The 19,120-nt window shown below is 40.4% G+C and overlaps 1 protein-coding gene across 1 annotated transcript in view; it reads left to right on the top strand.

Annotated features, from left to right (window-relative positions):
• LOC122815150 (probable E3 ubiquitin-protein ligase HERC1) overlaps nt 1–19,120 on the top strand; it is a 5,886,073-nt gene that overhangs the window by 390,935 nt on the left and 5,476,018 nt on the right. The gene's annotated exons all lie outside the window — the stretch shown is intronic.

Here is a 19,120-nt window from a genome sequence, read left to right as displayed (position 1 = left end):
TGAGAAAGAGAGCGAGAGTCATGTTGGATGTATTACTATAACCCTCCAATCCAGAGGCTTGGAGGATGTTGTACTTCAAGAATTAATTATACTAAGTGAACCAGATAGTCGTGAAGCAGCATCTTGGGCAAACATCATGGATGAAGGTGATGCAGCAGTGTTGAATAAAAAAGTTGTATGTAGACAAAGTTAGAAAAGGAGGGAGAAAAGAGAAGAGCAAGTCACAAAGGAATAAAACATTCTTAGTACGTATTAGCAGCAAAGATTACAGAAGTTTGGACAGGTATGACATTTTGGATTATAGTGGTTTCCTTGGGCATCTTACCAAAAGAGGTAAGAGCTTTCATGCATATTAATAAAGACTCTTATTGTGACATTATTTTTGATCAGGGCAATTTTTAGAAAAGTTTTTGGGACAATATGATTTAAAAAGGAACTTGAATCCATGGGACTTGTATGTGATTCAAGTACTTAATAGGGAAACAAAAAAGGAAATATTTATTCAGTTTTGTACAGACGTTGAAAAATAGACATTGAGACTAAAGACATTTATGGGAATATAATGTGATATTAAAATGGAAATTACAGTATTGTTCATGTACCAAGTTTGATAAATGGTGACGGGAATACGAGGGTTGGTAAAATATTGGGGACAACCAAAACGTTTTTGTTTTTTTGCAAAAATTATCATTTAATTCATGAATGTGATAAAAAGAAAATGTTACATTTGTGAAAAAGTTGGGCCTGATGAGAAAAATATGTTTTTAAAATGTTTTAAACGTGAAAAGGAAGGACATTTATGGTGGATTGTAAACAAAGTATAGAAGAATATAAAAAAGGGGAAGAGAGAGCTCTAGACCTTGATCCAAGAAACAGACCTAAACAAAGTAATAGAAAGAGAACAAGAAAAATTAGAATAAAATCAAATAATGACAGCTAAGAGTGAAATAAAATAAAGTACTAAAACTAAGAAAGAAAAAGTGATAGGCAAGGAAATTAAATTATGTTGGATATAAATGAAGAAGAAATGAATTGGAGAGTGGTGAAGGAAATAAAAATTTGATTGGAAAAAGGGGAAAGATAGGAAAAGAGCATTTCTCGGGGTAAACTTAAAATAGAATAAGAAAGGTAAAAGGTAGTGTTTTTTGGAGAGAGTGTAAATATAAAAATGTATCACATAATGTATTAGCAGCAAATTTTAATAGTATTAAAATATAAAGTGTAGAATGGATGTATTAGAATAGTATGCTAAACTGGATATGGATATAATCATATTAGTAGACAAGAATATTGCCAGAAGATGCGACACTACAACTAGAAAGGTTATGGAGGTGAAATAATCTGTAATACAAGTATAGAGACATTTTCAGGTATAGCAGTATTGTGTAAGCCATCAGTCAAAGTGCTGAATTTTACATTAGTGGTAATGGAGAGATGAACAGTTGTAGATATAAGATGGAATGGACAGGTGTATAAAATTATTGCTATATATGCATATGTTACAATGAAAGCAAAAGAATAAATATTTAAAAAATTATTATATAAGTGTCAATGTGGACATAATGGTAGATATGAAATAAAAAACGGAATGTAGTCTATATGGAATAAAAAGGTATAGACAAAGTAATTTAAAGATAAATGTAGATTGTTATTTCAAAAAGCTAAGTATCATAAAAGAAGGGACCACAATTGCAGGATGATCATTTGGAAATTTGGTTAGAAATTCAAGAAAAAAGGATTATATAAAAATTGGAAAAGGTACAAAAAAAGTAAACAAAAAAACAAATAGATAAAAGAAGGGAGAGAAGTGATCAATCAGTTGTGGACAGGTCATATAGACGTGAGAGTTTTTTATCCAAACTGGACAAGCATGGTGGATAAGTTTCATAAGCAACTATGAAAGTATGTGGAATAGCAAGAAGGAAAAGGGGGATGAGGGAAATAAAAATATAAAGAAGTAATGATGCAGAGGAGAAGATAACAAGTAATAAGACTTATATTTGAAAGAAATGAGTTAAATCAAGCAAAGGTTAAAGAACATTTATTTAAAGAAAGGTACTTCTTATAGGGGAAGAAAGAAATGGCACCATATTTGAGGGGTTAATAAAAGAGGAAAAGATGATAATAAGAGAGTTAATAAATAAGAAAGGGAAGAATATAATGAGTCTGCAAGAAACAATGAATGTAGTGAACCAGTATATAGAAGAGAGTTTAAAAAAGTAAGACAGATTGAATGTATATACATAGAAGGTTAAAAAATGACAGAAATAGAAAAGCTTTTACAGTGGACAAACTGAATAATGTGTTAGTGGTAAATTTAGAATCTGCAATGGGTTTAGATGGGATAGAATATCATATGTATAAAGATATGAAGAATTCTCAAAAAGAAGTATTTGTACACGTGTTAAATGAATACTCGGAAGAATGATGTAGTCAAGATGAGATGTGTACTGGAGTGATTAAATTTGTATGAAAGAAAGGGACTAAAGGTAATATATAAGAAATTGGAGACCAATAGTACTTAACTCGGATTATAGAATATTTATGAAAATATTTCAAATAAAATTGGACAAGAAAGTTAATATATTAGAAGAGACTATATTTGGAAGGAAAGGGGAAGGAATTCAAGAAATATTCATGATAAGAGAAATTATGCATATTTGCTATAGAAAGGCAGAAGCAAAAATTATGGTACGTGATCTTAATAAAGCATTTGATAAGAAACAGCATGACATATTATGGGAAATAAAGAATATCAAGCAAGAGAGAAACTTATCAGGATATTTAGGACAGCATATTAAAACAATAAAGTAAAAGTTTTACTGAATGGAAGTTTAGGTCAAGAAATAGTTATACAATGTGGGATAAGGTAAGGATGTCCTATGAGCAATATTTTATTTGCTTTAGTTCTGAATGCAGTGGTCAGTAATATAAATATGACATTGCAAGAATTAGAATATACTAATTAATATACTATAGAAAGTATAAGGATACCAGTAATGCTTACGTATGCACATGATATAATAGTAGTAAAGAATAAACAAGGGATGAAAGAAGCGATTAAAGAGACTTGACGAACAGCTCAATTGTACAGGAATGACTATAAATCGATATAAAAGCACAGGATTATGAGAAGAAGTTAAGACAGAGGACATTCAGTTTAATTTTATTTGTTTACCGGGATGATCCGACTGAGCCAGTGGCTCATTTTCAGCAGAGGCCTGGGGAGAAAAGCTCCAAGAAACAAATTATAGTAAAAATACTTAATTAGGACAACTTAACGATTAGAACACAAGTTACAATATAACAATTAACACAGTAGTTGCTAAAAAAAACAGTATGAGCATATTATAATTTGACTAACATTAATGTAATCAGAAAGCAGTAAATTAGATGTATAGTAGGTGTGGGTTACAATGCCTGCATTTTTACAGTAACACCTAGGTTTAAGGAAAAAGCAAGCTTCACTTCTTGTAACTGAAATAAGTTTAAGGTGCAAAGTGGCAGGAGTAGGAGAAAAGTTAGTAGGAGTTATTAGTTCAAGAAAGGTGTGATGTAAACTGAGTGGAGAGAATCTTATCCAGGAGTGATACAACAACAGAGCCATTTATTGTTTAGGTGTTCTTTGAGAAGGAGTTTAAATTTGGAGGTAGTGGGGGGTATTAAGTATATATTGAGGAATGCTGTTCCATAGTTTTGTGACATGATTTGCGAATAAGGAGTCAATAAAAGAGTTGCTAGATTTGTTAACTTTTAGGAGTAATTCCTTGGATGATCTTGGGGTACGAGTGGCATTATAAGATTGAACTAGATTCTTTAGAGCTGGGCAGGCTCTCTTTAGAGCTGGGCAGGCTTCAGGCTGATGTATGATGTTGTGAACAATTGAGTTGGTTAAGTGATGGGTTAGGTATCTTGAGCCCATGTAGCTGTTTCAGGGCAGTGCAGTGACGAGCTGTTTTGTGGTAACATATTTTTAGTTTGGACAGTTTAGATTTTCTAAAATTAGTGAAGATGGGGGAGGTGTATAGTAAGGTTGGCAGAAGGTATGCTCTCACTATACTTTGCCTAGTGTTAGGGGTGAGGAATGTTCTGGTCCTGTATAGACAACCGAGTTTAATATGCATCTTTTTTATGGTTGGGGCTATGTGCTGATCATATTTTAGAGAGCAGTCTATTGTGACTCCTGGTAACTATGTGCTATCTACTAGTTCAATTTTAGTGCTGTTGGAAGACAAGATATGAAGAGGGGTATTGGGATCTGTGGATCTATTACTGGGGAATATCATTAGTTTTGTCTTGTTTGGGTTTAGTACGAGTTTTTCTTTGAGATATTGTTCAATGTCTGAGAAAGCTCTCTGAGTTTTAGACAGGAGTTCAGGGTGGATGGAAGCTGTGCAGATGACTGTGGAGTTATCTGCATACTGCACTATAATTGCATGTATGGATGCAGAACATAGTTTCTTTGTAAAGATGGAAAATAATAAAGGGCCAAGAACTGAGCCTTGTGGGACTCCTATGGTGACAGAAGGGTAGAGGTTTCATCTTTTCACTTGACAGTTTGTTGTCGGTTGGACAGATAGCTGTGAAACCAAGTGATGGAAGGTAGTGAGGGTTGTAGGTATGATAGTTCTTGCAGTTTATGATTGGATACAGGAAGAGACAAGATTGTTACTATTTTTGTGGTGGTTGATGGAATCAGTGAAACTTAGTAGGGCAGTTGTGGTGCTGTGTCTTGGTCTGAAACCATTGTGTGAGCTGGAGAGAAGACTGCTATGTTGTAGATAGGCCAGTAATTGAGAATGAATACATTTTTCTAGTATTTTGTTAAGGGGAGAGAGTATGGCAATGGGTCTGTAGTTTGATAGTTCTGTGCATGGGCCACCCTTTTGCAGGGGAATGGAGCGATTGATAAGTAAGGAGATTGGGTATAAGATGAAGACAGCAGCTAGTTTAAGAAATTAATTTGGGAGTTGATCCACTGCAAGTGTAGTGGGTTTGAGTTGACGGAGGAGTTTTTTGATGCAAGCGGTTTAGATAAGCTGAAATGAGAAGGTAGCAGATTGATAGGAATTGTGGAAAAGGTTGGGGGGGATTGTTGCTATCATTTACTAAGGCCTAAATGGAGTTAATAAAGTGTGAATTAAATTGGGCTGCTATGCTTATGTTGGGATTAGGAGTGGTTGGATAGGGGTAGTGGTTTGTCCAGGATTCAAAAGTTGCTTTATGGAGTGCCAGAATTTCTGAGGGTTATTTGTGTTTTTGTTAGATCAGGGTGTAGTAGGACTTTTTGTCAGAGCGAATTTGTTTTTTGGCTAAATTACGTAGTTGGAGATCGTTTTGAAGGGATTCTTTGTTTTTTGCTGATTGATAACTTTGCCATGCTTTGTCTCTTTGTTTTATTATGTTTACTGTGTCTTTAGTTAGCCATTGAGATGATATGGATTTGTAATGTACTTTCAAATAGGGGATAGAGAGATTAGGATTCGCAAGATTGAGTTGTTGAAGTTTTCAACAGCCTCATCGAGCGGAAGGTGTCTTAAAGGGGACCAGTTGTGATGTATTAGGAGGGAATTAAAGGTTTCTATGGAGAAATGTTTTTTGTATGGATATGCTTATAGATAGTGGTTTTGATAGAGCGTGATTTATGCCTAATTAGGTAGGTGGAAGAATGACAACTTAGTGAGTCTGCGAGGCAGCCAGACTGAGAGCATGGGTTTCAGCGATTCGAGGGAATCCAGTCTAGAATGGAATGTTTATTTTTATGTTTGTCAATTCTTGTAGGTGTGGAGATGAGGTGGGAAAAACCAAAGAGGTTGATATGATTTGTTAGGCATTATGGAGGAGCAAGTAGGTTAGTTAAAGTCACCTAAGATTATTATTTCCTGATTATATGTAGTAGAGGCCCAGCTAAACAGATTTTCAATTGTATGATTGTTGTTTCTAGGGGGGAGGTAGAGAGCTATGAAAATAATGGACTTGTTTTTGTTAATTCAAGACATGAGATTAAGATTTCTGAGTCTATAGCTTAAACACTAAGAAATAACATTATTAAGATTAAAATTTGGAGACAACAAGGTAAGGAATAAATAATGGGAAGAGACGATAACAAAGCTGAGAAATATATGTCTGTTTTGGAAGATGTTTAAGATGTCTTTTAAGAAAAAGGCATACTTGATAAATTCTGTGTTCCTAGGAAAAGTATCATACTTAGCATGTGTATATAGGATTCCAGTAAAAGAAGAGAAAGACATTTTGACAATTGTTTTCTCCTTTATATGAGGTTCCAGGTTGAACCCAACAAAAAGAAGTACATTATATGTTAAAGAGGAAGGAGGAGGATTTTGACTGATAAATGTAGTGGTGTATGTAGCATCATTGATTTTATATACATGGTTATAAAGTGGGTTAAGAAGGAAATGGTTCTCTGATGAGTGTAATTAATTAGGACAGAAAAATATAAAGCAATATGGAGTTTGTTGAGCAAATATAAAAGAATAAGAAACAATGAATGGAGAAACGAATCAAGAAAAGATTATATTGTGGAAACATGTTTGCTTGCAATGTCAAAAGCTAAAGAAATTATGGGATAGGTTGCATAAAAAATAATTGGAATGTATTGTGAAAATAGGAAGAATCAATATGGATATGATAGTATTTGATTGTAGTAATAAGAGTAAGGAATTTGTAACAGACATTGATAGGAAGCTGTATTATATAATCTAGATTATATGGAATGAAAGAATGAATGAGATAAAGTATAACTGAAAGAGGATACTGGCTGAGATATTAAAAAAGTAAGATTTTGGTTGTGGGGAAAAGTGTGTGTTTCTTAATGTGTATATATTTGTATAGATAGTAATGCAAAAGATATTGATGAAAGTATTTAAAATGAAAAACTCAAAAGTGTGTGTGTGTGTATGTATGTGTGTATATATATATATATATATATATATGTGTGTGTGTGTGTGATTGTATATAATTGTAAATAATTTATAATAAATGTGAAGAAATGTAATGTTGTATATGATGTAAATTATGTAAGTAATAGTTTTAATAAAGGACCCCTACTCTTTTCGATAGGTGCCGTGAGATAGTTTACATCCGAGTATTCATTTAACATCCACCTGCGCCACCACCAACTCGCACAGATAGGGCCTAAGGTTTAACATCTTATCCTAAGGATGATACAGTTAGGATTGCAGCACCCCCCATTTATACTGCAGTCCTGTGTCAGCAATCAGTCAACCTGGCCCTGAAAAAGAACCCACAACCTTCTGCACCACAGGTGAGGGTGCTACTTGTTGCACTGCTGACAATTTATTATTATCATTAGTGCTATTTGCTGTAGTGCGGTGCTTGCCATTTTGATGGTGTGATGTAAATTGCATAGTGTATTATTATAAGGGCGATGTAGAATATTGCTATAAAGGTCAATTTGGTAAGATGTCCACCATCATTAACTCATGTTGGCAACCTGTATGACTTACTCCATCATCGTTAAGACTGCGCAGCAGAATAGTTTTCCCAGACTTTTAGACTTCATTTGCATTGCGCACAACACCACAATCTCTCATCACTTGTTTCGTGCTGCTAGAGAGCTACAGATAGAGAAGGAAAACATTTGTTACATTCAGTTTTTAATTTTTGAGCAGCTCTCATACAGTCCTCTCTTTCTCGTTTGAAATATCCCATTAGCTACCTTCTTCCTCAACAGGCATATCAACTCTTCTGAGGCTGAGACTCCTTCAAGACACAAATTCATTGTCTTTGAACGTGTGAGTATAGGAAGATAGAGCTAGATCTTCCCACAGAAGATCGTATTGGTATTAAAGAGCTACATCTTGTCACTTCCTCCATTCCCCCTAAATTTGGAGCATTTCTCGAAATTATAAGATAATGGGGTTTGGCCACTGAGACACATTCCTTTCCCGTGAAGAAACTACATAGATTTGCCATCTTCCACCCAAGTCCTCCTGGGTGACTCCTTCCCTTGTAGATATCCTGCAGAAAGCTACAAAGATAGCATGGGAGAAACTTGACAGGTTTATAGGAAAGTCCAGCTGGGCCCACAGGATACCTATTTTCACTGGACTCCTGGGGAAGAAAAGCTCTAGGTTATATCACAAAAAAAAAAAAAACATTCTACAGCTATATTTCATTCCCTCCAGTGCAGCTGGGGAAGTTTGCTCTTTAACATCCAATGGACACAGCCTAAGCTTTTTGATAGAATCAAATTATGTCCTCACATTTCAAACAGATGTTCATATCTCTGGAACCTTAGAGGTTACTAAAAGTGTAAATGTCAAATTCTTCAGCACAAGCCATTTTTGTAGTAGTAGTATTCGTTAGGTTTTAGGTCTTAATCTGGATTTTACAAGGCAAAGTAAACACAATGGGCCAGATTCAGGAAGCCTCCGTGTAAGAGTTATAACTCTTACACGGAGGCTGCAGTTAAACTGTGTGATGTCAGCATGTCATGCATATGCATGAGGTGCATGAGGCATGCTGAATCACACCAGTAACTCTTACACGGTCCGTGTAAGAGAGTAGGGGGCGTGTCTGTAGGCTAAGCTCTGCAAGTGGACACGCCCCCGGAAAACTATAATGGCTGAAAGTAAACAGCCACGAGAAAGGCCCTGAAAATGTGAATAAACACACTATACAACACATGCCCCGACTGGCCATCAGTGTATAAAGTGAAGAGATGTCATAAAAGTAAATGAAAACCTTTTTTTGTTAAACCCCGTAAATGTTTGCTACTGTGTGCGCGGGTGTGCTACTAGCGCAATCACAGTTAGCAGTCAGTGGAAAAGGATATAAGAACTAAATATGCAAAGTAAGCCAAGAAATAATAGCTTAGTGGTAGAGTACCCGCCCTATGAGTAGGCAGGCAGGGTTCGAGCCCCTACAACAACCTTTGTAAATAAGCACTAAAAAGCCCCCAGACAGTATTGTACAAATGTAAATGTATGTCCTTTTGTAAAATGGAATGAAACAGAGCATATATTTTGAAGTAACATAAGAATGAAAATAGTCAGAAATGTACTGATAGCTAAGCTGCCGTGAGGCAGAGTGCCCGTAGCCGAGTAGTGTTTAAAAAGCTGCAAACTGCGTGCTGTCAAGCAGCGGATAAACAGGCTGAAACTGTGTGCAATTAGCTGAACATGTGTGTCACTAGCCACCACGATTTATCCCAGCGACACCGCTTGCGCCCGCTCCCACAAGTTAACTGCCAGTGCGCAAGTCGTTACCTCCAGCAAACGAGCGCAGACCAGGTTTCTATGGAGAAATGTTTTTTGTATGGATATGCTTATAGATAGTGGTTTTGATAGAGCGTGATTTATGCCTAATTAGGTAGGTGGAAGAATGACAACTTAGTGAGTCTCAAGTAAGGGCAGCCAGACTGAGAGCATGGGTTTCCGATTCGAGAGATCCAGTCTAGAATGGAATGTTTATTTTTATGTTTGTCAATTCTTGTAGGTGTGGAGATCAGGTGGGAAAAACCAAAGAGGTTGATATGGTTTGTTGGGCATTATGGAGGAGCAAGTAGGTTAGTTAAAGTCACCTAAGATTATTATTTCCTGATTATATGTAGTAGAGGCCCAGCTAAACAGATTTTCAATTGTATGATTGTTGTTTCTAGGGGGGAGGTAGAGAGCTATGAAAATAATGGACTTGTTTTTGTTAATTCAAGACATGAGATTAAGATTTCTGAGTCTATAGCTTAAACACTAAGAAATAACATAATTAAGATTAAAATTTGGAGACAACAAGGTAAGGAATAAATAATGGGAAGAGACGATAACAAAGCTGAGAAATATATGTCTGTTTTGGAAGATGTTTAAGATGTCTTTTAAGAAAAAGGCATACTTGATAAATTCTGTGTTCCTAGGAAAAGTATCATACTTAGCGTGTGTATATAGGATTCCAGTAAAAGAAGAGAAAGACATTTTGACAATTGTTTTCTCCTTTATATGAGGTTCCAGGTTGAACCCAACAAAAAGAAGTACATTATATGTTAAAGAGGAAGGAGGAGGATTGTGACTGATAAATGTAGTGGTGTATGTAGCATCATTGATTTTATACATGGTTATAAAGTGGGTTAAGAAGGAAATGGTTCTCTGATGAGTGTAATTAATTAGGACAGAAAAATATAAAGCAATATGGAGTTTGTTGAGCAAATATAAAAGAATAAGAAACAATGAATGGAGAAACAAATCAAGAAAAGATTATATTGTGGAAACATGTTTGCTTGCAATGTCAAAAGCTAAAGAAATTATGGGATAGGTTGCATAAAAAATAATTGGAATGTATTGTGAAAATAGGAAGAATCAATATGGATATGATAGTATTTGATTGTAGTAATAAGAGTAAGGGATTTGTAACAGACATTGATAGGAAGCTGTATTATATAATCTAGATTATATGGAATGAAAGAATGAATGAGATAAAGTATAACTGAAAGAGGATACTGGCTGAGATATTAAAAAGTAAGATTTTGGTTGTGGGGAAAAGAGTGTGGGTCTTAATGTGTATATATTTGTATAGATAGTAATGCAAAAGATATTGATGAAAGTATTTAAAATGAAAAACTCAAAAGTGTGTGTGTATGTGTGTGTGTGTGTATATATATATATATATATATATATATGTGTGTGTGTGTGTGTGTGATTGTATATAATTGTAAATAATTTATAATAAATGTGAAGAAATGTAATGTTGTATATGATGTAAATTATGTAAGTAATAGTTTTAATAAAGGACCCCTACTCTTTTCGATAGGTGCCGTGAGATCGTTTACATCCGAGTATTCATTTAACACCCACCTGCGCCACCACCAACTTGCACAGATAGGGCCTAAGGTTTAACATCTTATCCTAAGGATGATACAGTTAGGATTGCAGCACCCCCCATTTATACTGCAGTCCTGTGTCAGCAATCAGTCAACCTGGCCCTGAAAAAGAACCCACAACCTTCTGCACCACAGGTGAGGGTGCTACTTGTTGCACTGCTGACAATTTATTATTATCATTAGTGCTATTTGCTGTAGTGCGGTGCTTGCCATTTTGATGGTGTGATGTAAATTGCATAGTGTATTATTATAAGGGCGATGTAGAATATTGCTATAAAGGTCAATTTGGTAAGATGTCCACCATCATTAACTCATGTTGGCAACCTGTATGACTTACTCCATCATCGTTAAGACTGCGCAGCAGAATAGTTTTCCCAGACTTTTAGACTTCGTTTGCATTGCGCACAACACCACAATCTCTCATCACTTGTTTCGTGCTGCTAGAGAGCTACAGATAGAGAAGGAAAACATTTATTACATTCAGTTTTTAATTTTTGAGCAGCTGTCATACAGTCCTCTCTTTCTCGTTTGAAATATCCCAATAGCTACCTTCTTCCTCAACAGGCATATCAACTCTTCTGAGGCTGAGACTCCTTCAAGACACAAATTCATTGTCTTTGAACGTGTGAGTATAGGAAGATAGAGCTAGATCTTCCCACAGAAGATCGTATTGGTATTAAAGAGCTACATCTTGTCACTTCCTCCATTCCTCTAAATTTGGAGCATTTCTCTAAATTATAAGATAATGGGGTTTGGCCACTGAGACAGATTCCTTTCCTGTGAAGAAACTACATAGATTTGCCATCTTCCACTCAAGTCCTCCTGGGTAACTCCTTCCCTTGTAGATATCCTGCAGAAAGCTACAAAGATAGCATGGGAGAAACTTGACAGGTTTATAGGAAAGTCCAGCTGGGCCCACAGGATACCTATTTTCACTGGACTCCTGGGGAAGAAAAGCTCTAGGTTATATCACAAAAAAAAAAAAAAAACATTCTACAGCTATATTTCATTCCCTCCAGTGCAGCTGGGGAAGTTTGCTCTTTAACATCCAATGGACACAGCCTAAGCTTTTTGATAGAATCAAATTATGTCCTCACATTTCAAACAGATGTTCATATCTCTGGAACCTTAGAGGTTACTAAAAGTGTAAATGTCAAATTCTTCAGCACAAGCCATTTTTGTAGTAGTAGTATTCGTTAGGTTTTAGGTCTTAATCTGGATTTTGCAAGGCAAAGTAAACACAGTAACTATTATGAATATGATATTTTGTAAATGACTTAGAATATCTCAGCAGCCACTCAAGTAACAGACATACTGTCAAAGGCATTTTGTTCATCCAGCTAAGAGCTTTTGTATGAGGCTAAGCAGTTCTGTCTCTGCTGCTTGATTCTCAAGATATATAAGTGAAAACAAAATCTTTGACAGTATAAATAAGTATTGTATAAACATCAGATGTTAAGTTGTCATTCTCGCCTTCATTCTTGCTGGATGGGTTCGGAGCCGAACCTCGGCTCCAACTCTGCCTATACTATAGCTCGAGAGCTATTTTTACCGGCTCGAGGCAGCCCTATATCCCACAATACCATGCGCTAACTCCCCAGATCTCGTTTGCCGCTTCGCTGCGAGGTTGCCTTTTTTTACCAGCTCAGGTCAGTAAAGAAATTTCTTCAGTAAGTCTTAGAATTTGAGATAGTTTATAGTTTAACTCCTTATATTAGTCCCCTATCGATTTAGTTTTACTTATTACTGATATTTCGTTAAGCCCTACCCACCCCTTTAGCTAATTTTATAATCGGGCCTACGGGCTTTAGTTTACCCACACCCCTGTGTGTGTTGTGATCTTAGTCAGCCCCCTTAACTCCCCCTTGGGTTTAAGCGAGTGAGTGTGTGTGTTGACTTTATTACTGTCCTTAGGGCAATGTCCAAAGATGCTAAGGTCTCGGGATTCAAGAAGTGTGACTCGTGCTGTCAGAAAATGTCTCTGGCAGACGGTCACACTTCAAATCTGTTTGGGGCCTTTGCACCTGCAGGACTCTTGTTCCGTTTGTCACGGATTTAGTTCAAGAGTCCTGCAGGAGCGTCGCAATAAGCTTATATTGAGGGGCTTATTGAAGCCTGATGACTCCCCATCCAAGTCTGGCTCGGGGAAGTCATCTAAGCCCGCCAAACCCTTGGCTCCAGTTTCTGAGTCTAGAGCTGGCGAATCTGAGACTGCTCCGACATCGGCTCCAGTCGGAGCCGATACGAGCAAGACAGTTTCCGCTCCGAAACCTGTATCGGAGCCAACTTTAGCATGCAAGCGCTCTAGATCTCCCTCACTAGAGTCCGTCCAATCGGCTCCAAGATCGCCCCTCCTATCGGAGCGGAGTCATAGGACTCATTCCTCCAGGTCATCTAAGCTTTCCGACCACGATATTGAGAGGGTAGTCAGTAGACTCATAAAATCTCAGGCACTGGCCCAAATGCTTCAAAGCCCATCTCACCAGACTGTGGCTCCCTCGGTACCGCCTTCGATTCCTCCACCAACTCTCCAGTCGAGTTCGGAGCCGGAGTTTGTCGGAACCGTAACCTTGCCCACGTCGGAGCCGATACTTCCACTTTCGGCTCCGGCGTCGTTGGCTCCGACCTCTTCATTGGTACCGTCCGTTGAGAGGTCCGGGCGCAGAGACTCCATTGTCGGCTCCGAGGGGGCGAGTGGCATCGGACCCTTGTCCGGCCCCGCTCTCCCTCTCGGAGCGTCGGCTCTGGTTAGTTCGGCCCCGACATCATTTTCCGAGCCTTCTCTGTTGGTGCCGGAGGTGGTTGGTGTCTTGAGCAGGACTGTCTTGATTGCCTGATAGGGGGCTTTGAGGTGATGAGGAAGCGCACTGGATCCAGTGTCCACTCCAAGGTTGGGTTCTTCAGCTCCTCCCTCTACAGTGCCTGTTACGGTCTCTGGCCATCCTCCTGCAACTGACAGCAGAGATCCAAAGCGCAGGGTACCCACTTTGGGTGTCTCTTCCTCCTCCGAGGCCTCCCCTGAACCTTCAGGGGAACCCCCTAGGAAAAAAAAGTGCAAGAGGAAGCACGTAGACTCCCCTGAGTCTCTCACTTCGGACACCGACTTGGATGAGTCGGAGGGTTCCCCGAGATCCCCCCTCTGAGGATGTCTTCTTTTCAGACATCCTAGAGATCCTGAAACAGAGGGGGAATTGGTCCACCCTCAAACCCTCCGTGGACGAGTTGGTTTACCTTGACGCTTCTGGGTCTCGCCCTTCCACCTCCTGGGTGTCTCCTCCTTTCAACCCACTGATGGAAGTAGTGGCCAGAAAGGCATGGGCAGCTCCTGACTCAATGGAACCTACCCCTGGGAGACCCTCTAAATTTATTTCTTCTCCGGAGGACAAACCATTTCTAACCAAAGGTGTCCCGGTAGATGCTATGGTGGTAGCAGCCGCCACTAAGAAGGAATTAGCTGATCCTTCTGTACCTGTTCATCCTCCTAACAAAGAGTCTAGGACCATGGACAGGTACGGCAAGCGGACATTTGCTTCAGCGACCTTTGCCATGCGATCGCTGAACTATTTGTCATTTCACCCGCCTTCAGAGAGACTTGCTCAAAGAACTGGGTGAAACCATACAGGATCCTTCTGCTGCGGGGTATCAGGACAAGATTAACTCCCAGCTGGCTACCCTGAATTCCATTGCCAACTCCTCCATGCGGCTTATATCCCATGCAGCCGATGGAGCGAGTAGGGCCGCAGGCACAGGTGTTGCGTTGAGACGTCACACCTGGATGCGAGACTGTAATTTTGCTGATCCCTTCAAGGTGTCCTTCACCAACACCCCCTTTGATGGTTCAGAGTTGTTTGGACCTCAGGTGAAGAATACCCTCAACAGGTGCGAGCAAGATGGTAAGACTCTCTCTGCAGTGGGAGTCCACTTTTCCACACCATCTAGACCTTACCCTAAAGGTCAGAAGGGTGGAAAGATGTGGTTCCGCAAACCACAGGGAGTCGCTCCAGTCGCACGTGATGAACTTCCCCCCAGAGGCAGAGGGGGGAATAATAATAGACGGGGGGAATAATAATAGACGTCGCCCCAGGAGCAGAGGGGGTCCACAGAACCAGGGTTCCAGGGAAACCTTCCCTGACCAATCCTTTCAGCATCCCTGAGACGCTGCCCGACTGTCCACCTTCGGAGGCAGTCGGGGGAAGATCATCTCTGTACCCGGAAGCCTGGTAATCCCTTTCTCAGGACAATTGGGTACAGTTGATTATATCCGAGGGTTACAAAAATCCCCTTCATCTCCCCTCCGATCCAATCGCCAAGACCCCTCCCAAATGTACCACCCAGACAAAGGGAGTCAGGCACAGCTAGAAATAAAAAAGCAGGCAGTCCCGACAGACCAGCTAGGATCCGGAATCTACTCCAGGTTCTTTTTCGTTCCAAAAATGACAGGAGACTGGACACCCATTTTGGACCTCAGAAGACTGAACAAGTCTGTGCAGAAGACAAAATTTCGGATGGTAACACTGCAGTCCATTCTACCCTTTTTGGGCAGAGACAACTGGATGTGCTCGTTAGACCTCCAGGACGCGTACTATCATATAGGCGCTCCAGAAGGTTTCTCCGCTTCCGGCTGGGAGCCAGTCATTACCAATTCAGAGCCCTGCCCTTTGGTCTCACCACAGCCCCCCGGGTGTTCACCAAATGCTTGGCAGTGGTCACGGCTCACCTGAGATGCAAAGGATTCCAGGTGTTTCCATATTTAGACGACTGGCTCATTACTGCTACCACCAAACAGCATCTTTTAATAGCCAGGGATTATACCATTCACATTTGCAACAAACTAGGTATTTCCATAAATTTTGCAAAATACTCTTTGTCGCCTTGTCAATCTATAAACTTTATAGGTGTCGTACTAAACACCAGAGAAATGTCTGCAACATTACCACCTCAGAGAGTGACAGACATACGCCGAAATGTTCAGCTACTGTTTCAGTCCAAAAGAATTCAAGCCAAGTTAGTACTGAAAACGTTAGGCCTCATGGCAGCTGCGATCCTTCTCCTTCCTTTAGCTCGCTTCCACATGAGAATTCTCCAGTGGATGCTTTTTTCTCAGTGGTCCTTTCAACAGCTCCCAATGACTCACAACATCTTGGTAACCCCATCTTGCAAGAGACACCTCTCTTGGTGGATGGTCTCCCCTCAACTTCTTCAGGGCAGACCCTTTGTTCTCCCCCCTCCAGTTGCCACAGTGACAACGGATGCCTCCCTGATCGGGGGCATTATCAGGGCAGGACTGTCCAGGGCACATGGCAACAATTAGAATGCCACCTGCACATAAATGTCCTAGAGATGAGAGCAGTGCTTTTATCATTGCAAGCCCTTCAGGACTCTCTTCCCACCGGGACTATAGCAATTCAAACAGACAATATGTCTGTAGTGTGGTACATAAACAAGCAGGGCGGAACAAAGTCCTATCCCCTATGTCGAGAAGCACTCAGACTTTGGCAATGGGCGATCTCCTCTCAACGGTTTCTGATAGCAACGCACATCCCCGGGAGGTCCAACGTCATTGCGGACAGACTGAGCAGAAAAATTCTCATGCCTCACGAGTGGTCTCTAAATCTAGCCATAGCAGAGAGAATTTTTCAGAAGTGGGGACAGCCTTGCTGCAACCTTTTTGCAACCCCTCAAAACAGCAAGTGCCTCGACTTCTTCACACTCTTCCCTCTACCAGGCCATCCCCCCAGAGACGCTCTAGTCCACGATTGGCCTCGGGGTCTTCTATACGCATTCCCCCCTTCCCGCTGATTCCTCAATTAATTCAGAAAGCAACCGCATTGAGATCCAAAATGATCCTTATTGCCCCTTATTGGCCTCGACAAGTATGGATGTTCTTCATCTCACATTGCTACAGTCCTTACATATGGGTAATCCGCTGTCCTCGGTCGGCCCGAATACCAAAGTATTAGGCTGACGTCGGTCAAGGGCGCTCAGATCTGACATCAGAGCGTCAGGGTATTAAAGCGCATGACCGACATCATATCCTCAGTCTTTTTTGCCGCATGGTCCGATGCAGAAGCAGCGTTTGCAAGTGCCGTTCGGCGTTCTGAAATTTTCGTATTCTGAGTTTCAGACCGAATCCAAGTTGGGCTAAGTACCCGTTGGGAATATTTTTGTTTTTCTTGCCTCAGTTAATTCGGATGTCAGAAAAGTGAATAATTGTATTTCTTGTGGGAAACAGATACCGCATAGGGATTACCACTCTCTTTGTATTCCTTGTTTGGGACCTGAGCACGGCGTAGTCGGAGTGTCGCTTTTGTGCTAGGTTTAATAAGCGCACCATTAGCGTAGGTTAGATTGCGCCAGGCTTGTCTTGATAGCGGTGTAATTATAATATGCCGTCGGATCCTCCGGCGCCCGCTACGGAAGAAAGCGCAAAAGACAAATCTTTAAAGTCCAGACAAGATGAGTCGTCCGTTCCGGACGCGGCTCTTTAGAAACTACGGTGGAATCTGTGGATCCAGCCGAGGTTTCAGTGAGTCTCAGGGAGGCTTTAATTTTGCAGGATGTGGCCTCTCAGGAGTCAGGTCAGGCTGAGGGGGCCTCTCAGGTTGCTGTTCTCCCTTCCTTGCCTAAGGTGGTTAGGCCTTCTCCTTCTGTTTCTAAGGCTCCTTCTAAAGGCAGGCCTGGTTTGCCTTCCACGGGTGTCAGTCCTAGTTCTGCAGGTTCTGTGCCTAAAAAACACATGCTTAAAGTGGCAGAAGATTTAATTTCTTTAATCAGAGGTTCTATGCCCCCTCCTGATAAGAGGCCTAGGGTGGAGCCAGAGGTTGAAAGTTTAGAGCAGGCTTCAGATTACTCAGAGTCTTCGGCTGAAGACATTCAGGATTTTCCTCCTTATTCTGATTCAGACGCAGAGGATTCCACTCCCTCTGCTTCTCCTCCAGAGGATTTTTCTTTTTCAGAAACCCTGCATTCCATGAGGGAACATTTTAAATGGGAAGGTCAGGATTTCTCAGATTCGAAAAGAGGCTTAGGGAATTTTGTTTTACCACAACATAGGCCCTTGGCTATACCTCCTGTTTTGGATGTTGTTCAGGCGTTTTCTCCGAGGCTTCCCTTAATCCAGACTCTCTGCCTCCTGTCCAGTTAAGCCAGACGGGTATTACAGAGTACCTGAGGCTCATAAATATCTGTATAAGAGTCCAAGGGCTGACCCAGAAACTATTAGCCAGGGACCTAAGGGTGTCAGGGCTTCTGTTGTAAAGAATCCAGTTCCTATTGATAAAGATGCTAGAGCTTTGGATAGATGGGGTAAAAAAGTGTATACCTCTTCCACTTTAGCAATGAGGGCTTTGAATTGCCAGTTTCATATGTTGAAGTATCAGAATTTTCTTCTTACTCAACTAAAATCTAAAGTGCATGCTTTGGCAGAGGGCATAGAGTGTAAAGAATTACAGGATTTGGTACATGCCTCTGAACAGGTGGGTAAGCATTCTTTGCAGTGTGGTTTTGATGCTTTACAGGCTTCTTCCAGGGTGGCTGCCACTGGTTCAGTTATTCGCAGGCACGCCTGGCTTAAGGATCAGAATTTGTCAGAGCATGTTAAAACTAGAATTTTGGATGCTCCTTTGCAGTCTGAAGTTTTGTTTGGTTCTCCTGTGGAATCTGTCTTGAAAATGGAAGACAAGGCTAAGTCTATGCAGACTGTTAAAGATTTTTGCAGGTGCAGCCTCCTAAGTTTAGCAGGAATTGGCCTACTAAGGGATGGGCTTATCCTTCTTCTGATTCACAGTCTAGGGGTAGATCTAGACGTGGTAGGGCAGAGCTCAGAGTACTTTCAGGCCTAGGATGTGGAGTTCACCTGCACAATCTACAGGTGAGGGCAGGGCAGTCCTTTCGTAAACAGGCCCAATGACCTGCATTTTCAGCTGCCAGATTCTTCCTGTCTGGCAGCTCCTTTGGGAGGAAAGTTGGCACTCTTCAAGCAAAACTGGCTTTTAGTCACCCAGGACAAATGGGTGTTGGACATTATAGACCGAGGCTACAAGTTTTATTTCCATACATTGCCTCCTTTCAAAGGCATGCCAGACGTTCCTCCTCAGCAAAGGGTAGAGGCTCACAAGCAGATTTCTTTACTTCTTCAAATGTGGCTATACAGCAGGTCCCTCTGTCAGAAGTGGGCCTAGGATTTTATTCTCGCCTGTTTCTAGTACCAAAGAAAGGAAACACTTGAGACCGATTTTGGATTTATCTATTCTCAACACATACCTAGAC

The sequence above is a fragment of the Protopterus annectens genome, chromosome 1.part1 (genome assembly GCF_019279795.1).
Source record: "Protopterus annectens isolate FY-2018-M chromosome 1.part1, PAN1.0, whole genome shotgun sequence".
Lineage (NCBI taxonomy): Eukaryota > Metazoa > Chordata > Ceratodontiformes > Protopteridae > Protopterus > Protopterus annectens.
The sequence above is the reverse complement of the archived record's forward strand: the minus strand, read 5'-3'. Positions and strand labels throughout refer to the sequence as shown.